The following is a 9,326-nucleotide window of genomic DNA, read 5'->3' on the forward strand; positions in this document are numbered from 1 at the left end:
ATATAAAAAATTGAATTAGGCAAAGAAGTAAGTTACAGGCATACTTGTCAAGCTCTATAAGGCTGGAGATGGTTAGCACTCCAAGGTCGCTCTAGGTTCCTTCCCTCTGTATCTTGGAGATAATAAAAGCATAAGGTGAGCTTTTACACCACCTTGTATGGCCTTCCCCACTGTGGCTCCAATTTATTAACGTCTCCAACCAGCTAGATGCATTCCAAACCAGATCGCCCACCTAAAAAAATCTAGGGATAACTTTTCGATTTATAATTTTGCCTCATTCAGTAGAGATATGATTAAGTCAAGCTCCATAAGACACTGATCGACATTATCCTCGTCATATGAGCATCCTAGGTCAAATTCCATGCTAATTTTGACTCGGACCACTGCTTCATCGCCGTAAATTAGTTGTAAAGGAGTTATACTTGTCAATTCCTAGGGAGTTATTGTTGGAACCCTAAGGTGGTTTTGATGTGATCAACTAAGTTAGGTTAGGTCCTGTTGTGTTTAACCTTGTGTCTAAGTGTGTAGGAGCTTAGGAGCACAAGAAATCGAGCAAAAGACGCAACTAGCGAGAAGGACGACACGAGAGAGACCCGACGAGTTCGGTGCGTAAGAGGGATGAGGTGTTGCGGAAGAGTACACCGGCAGACGAGAAGGAACATGCGATGTTTCCGAGGGACGAGAAGCTGGAGCAGAAGATTGCTCGAGGAACAAAAGACGCAGCTAACGAGAAGGTTGGCACGGTGGAGAGTCGACGAGCTCAATGCGTCTGAGGGATGAAGCTGCGGAAGAGTATGCTGGCAGACAAGAAGGAAGCATACGACGATTCCGAGGTACGAGAAGCTGGAGCGGAAGCTTGCTCGAGGAGAAGGTCGGAAGTTGGGTTCAGGTAAGCCCCATTTCGGATGGTCGAAATCACCTAAGTGAGTGAAACCATAGCGGATGCCCCGGATCGAGGCGAACAGTGTTAGTTAGAGCCCTAGAGCCAAACATTTGATGATTGTATTATGGACTTGTTGTATCATATTCTTATATAAATAAAGGCATTTGTTTTGGTTATTATACTTACTTGTATTGGTGCCAAATAAACTAAGTATAATAGCATCCTTGAGTAGAAGGTTCTCACCTATATCAATCTGTTAGTTAAACCGATAGTGAGATGATATAGGCAACACTACTCTTAATCATTCCTAGTCGAGTATTAACATTCAGGGGAACAACGTTAATGCAATAAGACTAGCATGTAGGCCAACTCGATGACTTGATCTCACAAGTCATGGATATAAAGATAACAAGTTGACACATGGGTATGCATTGGAGAATGTATACTGAATGACCCACCATGAGAAAGTATCATGGATCATTATATGAGTGTCATATACTTTCTCATGTGGCTATTAGTATGACTACTAGTCTTTAGACCTAAAGTCACCATGGTTCCCTACATTTTGGTTTCGTCAAACGTCACCCGTAACTGGGTGGACTATAAAGGTGATTACTGGGTATGTAACGCATTATGCAGAGGTATGTGAGTGATGTAGATGGGATCTATCCCTCCTATATGACGGGAGAGACATCGATATTCTTGATAGAGTGAGACCACGAAGTGCATGACCATGCCCAAATGAGTCAATATAAGATATTGAGCTCATTTGTTTTAGTGAGTCTACTTGGAGTTCAAAATTTAGATTGATCAGAGGATGACACGGTCTATGCCTCACATTGATCAATCTAGATGTCTAGGATAGAAGGACACTTGTCATATATTGTGAGGAGTCACAATTAGTAGTCACAAGGTGATGTTGGATCTCAACATTCTTGTAACTTGGGTAGTAATGATGTGTTGCTAGATACCGCTCATTACTTATGCTCCTAAATGGGTTTAGGGGCATTGCCAACGTTACAAGAACCTATAGGATCACACACAAAGGACAATTAGATGGAGATTAGGTTCATATGATGAACCAAGAGGATTAGATTCATGTGATGAATCAAATTGGATTAAGAGTAATCCTAAATAGGCTAATTGAGTTAGACTCAAGTTGATTCATGTGTTCAATGAGTCTAATTTAGATTATGACTCATTGAATCAATTTAATTAAATGAATTAAATTCATTATATTAAATTGGCTTGAATTAAATGGTTCGATTAGATCAACCATGAGAGAGATTAAGTCAAGTTTGACTTGACTTGAGAGGAAGAGGAAGAGTCAAGTTTAACTTGAGTTTATGCCACATCATTTGTGACTTGGCATTAAGTGGCCAATGATGATGTGCCACATCATCATAGTTAACACATGATTGTGCCACCTAATGGAAGTTACATCTTCTCCTTTGCTTTAATGTGGTCGGCCACATTAATGAGAGGAGTTACACTTGGTGTGGCCGACCACTCAAAATGAATGGGAATTCATTTTTTTCATTCAAGGCTCATTCACATCTTCTTCCTCCTTGAGTTCTCTTCTTGCTCTCCCTCTCCTCATCTTGCCGAGACCTTCTTGGAGTGCTAGCACACTCTAAGGTTCTCCCTCCATCGAGTTGTTCATGTGGATACGCATAGAGAGTTGTCTACCTTAACAACTTGAGATCCGGCACCTTGGACTAGCAGGATTCGCGAAAGGCACGCATCAAGGGAAAAAACTCGTACTCTAATGTAGATCTAGAGTTTATAAACTCATACTCGTATATTTTTCGAAAGTTTTATTCTTTGCACGGATCCGGTGGCGGGGCTTTCGGGGTTTTCACGATGCGAAAAAGCGGTTTTCGCGGCCCAAAAAACCCAACAGTGGTATCAAAGCCACGTGCGAAGACTTGTACGAGTTTAGTTTGTATTTTTCGAAAAATATAGATTCTGTAACATTCTATAATTTTATGATTTTTAGAGTTTTTATGGGTATTTTTCTCATAGAAGCGAAGCACAAGTGTTTCGACACTTGTAGGCTTCGACTTCCGAGAAGATTTTTTCGAAACGGCAAGGTTTCGCCCCAAAACTTTTTGGGACAACGGGCTAAGGCACTGTAGGATCACTTAGGGATGTTGGGTTTTTCGGGCCGCGAAAACCACTTTTCGCGTCGCGGAAACCCCGAATCACCCAAAGCCGTAGGATCCGTGCAAGGAAAAATTTCGAAAACACAAGTACGAGTTATAAACTACGATCTACAGTAGATCTACAAAAGAAAACACTTTATACCTTTGATGCGTGCCCTCGCAAAATTCCCGCTCGTCCAAGGTATGTGTCGGATCTCCAAAGTATCAAGGTAGATACTTCTCTAGTGATATCCACACGAACAAGGAGTGTCTCTCACACTCAAAGGATGGAGAAGAGAGCCCCAAGTGTGCTAGCACTTTCTAGGGCTCTCGGGTAGGATTTAAAAGGAAGAAAAGAAAGGATGCAAAAGGAATGTCTTACACTCAAGAAGTAGTATCCCTCCTTTGTGACCTTCACTCTTCCTTTGCTCTTGGAACTCACTCAACCACCTTCATCTTCCCTTGGAACCCACGGCAACCACAAGAGAAGAGGAGGAAGAAGCTAGGAAGAAGATGGAATAATTACCACACATCAATTACACTAAATGAAAACCTTCTCATCCTTTAGTGTGGCCGGCCACACACTCATAACTCCCTCATTTAATGTGGCCGGCCACATTAAATGGAATGGGAGGTGTTGTAACCTCCATGAGGTGGCACACCTCATGAGGTGGAGATGATGTGGCAAGGTTAGTCATGCCATGTAGGATGAGTCAACCTTATGATGTGGCAATACATCAAGTCAAACTTGATGTTTCAACTTCTACTTGGTCAAGTCAAACTTGACCAATTGTCTTCCTTGTTGAGTTAAATCCAACCTTTGACTCAAGTCAATTTTAATATAATGAATCTCAATTCATTAATATAAATTGACTCAATGAATCAAATCTAAATTAGACTCAATCAACAATTGAATCTAATTGAGTCTAACTCAATAAGTCTAATTTGAATCCAATTGGTTCATCATATGAACCCAATCTCCATCCACTTGTTCTTTGTGTGTGACCCAATAGGTTCTTGTAACGTTGGCAATGTTTCTAAACTCCTTTAGAAACATAAGCAATGAGCGGCATCTAGCAATACATCATTGCTACCCAAGTTACAAGAAATGTTGAGATCCAACATCACCTTGTGACTATTAATTGCGACTCCTCACAATATATGACAAGTGTCCTTCTATCCTAGACATCTAGATTGATCAATGTGAGGCATAGACCGTGTCATCCTCTGACCAATCTAAATCTTGAACTCTAAGTAGACTCACTCAATCAAATGAGCTCAATATCTCATATTGACTCATTTGGGTATGGCCATACACTTCGTGGTCTCACTCTATCAAGAATATCGATGTCACTCCTGTCATATAGGAGGGATAGATCCCATCTACATCACTCACATCCCTCTGCATAATTCGTTACATACCCAGTAATCGCCTTTATAGTCCACCCAGTTACGGGTGACGTTTGACGAAACCAAAGTACATAACTCCTTATGTAGGGATCCATGGTGACTTCGGGTCTAAGGACTAGTAGTCATACTAATAGCCACATGAGAAAGTATATGACATTCATATAACGATCCATGATACTTTCTCATGGCGGGTCATTTAGTATACATTCTCTAATGTATACCCATGTGTCAACTTGATATCTCTATATCCATGACTTGTGAGATCAAGTCATCGAGTTGACCTACATGCTAGTCTCATTGCATTAACATTGTCCCTGAATGTTAATACTTGACTAGGAATGATTTAGAGTAGTGTTCCCTATATCATCTCACTATCGATTCAACTAATCGATTGATATAGGTATGAACCTTCTACTCAAGGACGCTATTATACTTAGTCTATTTGGCACTGATACAAATAAGTATAATAACCAAACAAATGCCTTTATTAATATACAAGAATATGATACAATGAGTCCATACAATCATCAAATGATTGGCTCTAGGGGTCTAACTAACAAGGGACACTCACTATGGTTAGATCGCGGATAGGGGCACTGCCCCTGGCCCCGCTAGGGGATTCGTTTTGCGATTGCGCCCGAAAAACCGCTAAACGCGACCGCCGAGAAATTTTACTCGTAAAAATTGTAAAAAATTACCATTAAAATTACAAAAAATTATGAAAATTACATAATTTAGAATTATGTATAATTTGTGATGGTCATGGCCCAAAAAGACCCAATTTGATTGGTATATTTGTGTTGTAATTCATAATACGGCATGCGTGCCATCATGTGATTGTGTGTGTTGTATACTTGATACGCGACCTGCGCGTCATGCCTTTCTCTTTTATTCTTGTTCTAAATTAGTTTAGACTTAAATATAACTCGAGTTTCAAAATTGTAATGTACAAAATTGGAGCCGTGGAAGGTCCACTCGCGACGGAGTTACGAGGAGGATGCGAGCAACACAAGGTGGTCAAAGGGAGGAGCTTGAGAAGTTGTTGACCCTAGGTTGACCATCCGATCTTCTCATTAGCTTGAGAAGATCGTAGTAGGGCCATGACTAATCACAAATTAATTTAATTAATTGCTTGTGTGTATGTGATGCATGATTAGTAATTAATTAGTGTCTAACGATTAGATTAGATCTAAATCGTGTACAAGATGCACCCTCTCGATTAGATTAGATCTCAATCGCATCAACTCTAATGCCTACCGTGGCGTGATACCTATCACTACCTTGATCACATGTGTTGTTGAATCTGCCAAAGCAGAGCAACACATATTATCTTGGTAGGATACGAAGGGACAATCTTGGTCCCGCTTATCAACGCATGGGCGAATACAAACTCAATTAGATTGAGTATTCCTAGTTAACTCGGTTGGATCGAGTACAACTATAGGCATTCTTCCAATGGTTGGAAAGATAGGACATAAATCACATTTATATTAATTATTGGGTGTATTTGCCAAAGCTAACTCAAGTTTTAATATAACTGCGGATAATGATCCTATAAACAAGAGTTGCATAGAGATGTAATTGGTAAATTGTTACCTACCGTTCATACTAAATCTTAGGCGTATTAGCCAAAGCTAACTCAAGGGTTAGTATGATGTGGATCTTGTCTCACATGAATTATAGAATTCAGTGGGAGCATCATTTAGTTAAAGGCCTAATTAAATGATTTAAAAGAATATGATATTTATTTTCTCCATTTTTCTGTTGTAGATAACCATGACGTCGAATATGAACACTTTCTCCGAGCGTTCTGTCCTTGAGAAGGACAAGCTCAACGGAGCAAATTTCCTGGACTGGTACAGGAACTTGAGAATAGTTCTCACCTAGGAACGTAAATTGTACGTTCTGGAGCAGCCCATTCCGGAGGCTCCTCCTGCTAGTGCCCCGCGAGCTGACAAAGATGCTTATAAGAAGCATCAAGATGACGCATTAGATGTGTCCTATCTAATGCTCGCGACCATGAACCCTAAGCTTCAGAAGCAACACGACTTGATAGGCGCTTACGATATAGTTGAACATCTTCGTCAACTGTATCAAGGACAAGCGCAGCATGAGAGATTTGAGATCTCAAGGGCACTATTTCAGTGCAAGATGTCAGATGGGGCTCCCGTAGGCCTATATGTACTCAAAATGATTGAATACATAGAAAACCTACAGAGGTTGGCATTCCCTCTTGGCCAAGAGCTTGCCACTGACCTGATCTTGCAATCCATGTCTGATAGCTATAGTCAATTCGTTCTAAACTACAATATGAACGAAATTGACAAGTCACTGCCCTAGCTGCTTAGCATGTTAAGAACTGCTGAGCTGAACCTTAAGAAGGCAAAGCCCCACTCTGTTGTGATGGTTCAGAAACACAAGGGCAAGGGCAAGCCCAAAGGCAAAGGAAAGTCCCAAGCTAAGGGCAAAGGCAAGGCACTGAAGCCTAAAGGAGGGGTCGCCAAGGATGCTACCTACTTCCACTGCGGTCAGACCGGGCACTGGAAGAGGAACTGCAAGGTGTACCTAGAAGATCTTAAGAAGAAGCAAAGTGAGACTTCCACTTCAGGTATATGTTATAGAAGTCAATCTAACTATTTCTTCATCATGGGTATTAGATACCGGATGTGCTTCTCACATTTGTACTAATGTGCAGGCGCTGAGAAATAGCAGGGCATTGGCGAAGGGCGAGGTGGACCTACGCGTAGGCAATGGAGCATGGGTTGCTGCTGTTGCTGTAGGGACTTGTCAGCTATCTCTGCCCTCTAGGCTTGTATTAGAATTAGATAAATGTTGTTATGTGCCCTCTTTAACTAAGAACACAATTTCAGTTTCTTGTTTGGACAAGAAAGGTTTCTCTTTTATTATAAAGGACAAATGTTGTTCTGTTTATTTAAAAGATATGTTCTATTGTGGTGCACCTCTGATGAACGGACTCTACATTCTAGACCTTGAAAGCACTATCTATAACATAAATATCATGAGGTTCAAGTCAAATGACCTGAACCAAACCTATCTCTGGCACTGTTGCTTAGGTCATATAAATGACAAGCGCTTATCCCAGCTCCATAAGGATGGTTTGCTGGACTCATTTGATTTTGAATCTTACGAGACGTGCGAGTCATGCCTACTAGGCAAGATGACCAAGACTCCCTTTAGTGGGCACAGCGAAAGAGCGACTGATTTGTTAGGTCTTAGACATAGTGATGTATGGGGCCCTTTCAATGTCGCGGCTAAAGGCGGTTATAGGTACTTCATCACATTTACAGATGACTTCAGTAGATATGGTTATGTGTACTTGATGACACATAAGTCAGAATCCTTTGAAAAGTTCAAAAAATTCAAGAATGAAGTACAGAACCAGCTTGGCAAGAGTATTAAGATACTTTGATCAGATCGAGGTGGTGAATACCTTAGCCATGAGTTTCGTGACTATCTAGCTGAGTGTGGGATTTTATCCCAACTCACTCCTCCTGGAACACCACAGTAGAATGGTGTATCCGAAAGGAGGAATTGTACCCTATTAGATATAGTATGATCTATGATGAGTCACACAGATCTTCCGACATACCTTTGGGGCTATGCTCTAGACACGGCAGCTTTTATACTCAATCAAGTTCCATCCAAGGTCGTGATAAAGACACCATATAGGATATGGACTGGGAGTGATGCCCAGGTGTCTTTTATGAGGATTTGGGGTTGTGAGGCTTACGTTAGATGTCAAGTCTCAAACAAATTAGGACCCAAATCCGATAAGTGCTACTTTATTGGATATCCCAAGGAAACTAAGGGATATTACTTCTACATTCCCACTCAGCACAAGGTACTTGTGGCAAAGACTGGGGTCTTTGTAGAAAGGGACTTTATTTCTAGAAAGACTAGTGGGAGCACGTTCGATCTTGAAGAAGTTTAAGATGCGAACAATAGCACTGAAGCCTCGATGGAAGTTGAACTGGAACCATAAAGTGTTGTGGATGATGTTGTTCCACAAGGAGTTGAGGAACAACAACTAGTTCAAGTAGACATACCTCTTCTCAGGTCTGATAGGGTACGTCGTCAGCTTGTGAGATACTCATTTCTCTTGTCTGACCATGATGACATTGTGTTCATAGAGGATGAGCCTACCACCTATCAGGAAGCTGTGATGATACCAGATTCTGAGAAATGGCTAGAGGCCATGAGATATGAGATGGAATCCTTGTACACCAACCAAGTATGGACTTTGGTTGATCCACCTGAAGGGGTAAAACCCATTGGGTGTAAGTGGGTCTTTAAGAGAAAGACTGACATGGATGGACTTATCTTTAAGGGTCGCTTGGTAGCTAAAGGTATCAAGCAGATTCATGGTATTGACTATGATGAAACCTTTTCTCCAGTAGCGATGTTTAAGTCCATTCGGATCATGCTTGCTATTGCAGCATACCATGACTATGAGATATGGCAGATGGATGTCAAAACCACGTTTCTGAATGGAAACCTACTCGAGGATGTGTACATGACACAACTTGAGGGTTTTATAGATCCACAGCTTACTAGTAGAGTATGCAAGCTGCATAGGTCCATTTATGGACTAAAGCAAGCTTCTCGGAGCTGGAATCTTCAATTCGATGATGCAATCAAACAGTTTGGTTTCATCAAGAACGAAGATGAGCCTTGTGTCTACAAGAAGGTTGTAGGGGATATTGTTGTCTTCCTCATATTGTATGTGGATGACATACTACTCATTGGGAAGGACATCCCTTTGCTTCAGTCTGTCAAGACCTAGCTAGGGAGTTGCTTCTCAATGAAGGACATAGGTGAGGCATCCCGCATTCTAGGGATACAGATCTATAGAGATAGATCCAAGAGAT

Source organism: Zingiber officinale, chromosome 6A (assembly GCF_018446385.1).
Source record: "Zingiber officinale cultivar Zhangliang chromosome 6A, Zo_v1.1, whole genome shotgun sequence".
NCBI lineage: Eukaryota > Viridiplantae > Streptophyta > Magnoliopsida > Zingiberales > Zingiberaceae > Zingiber > Zingiber officinale.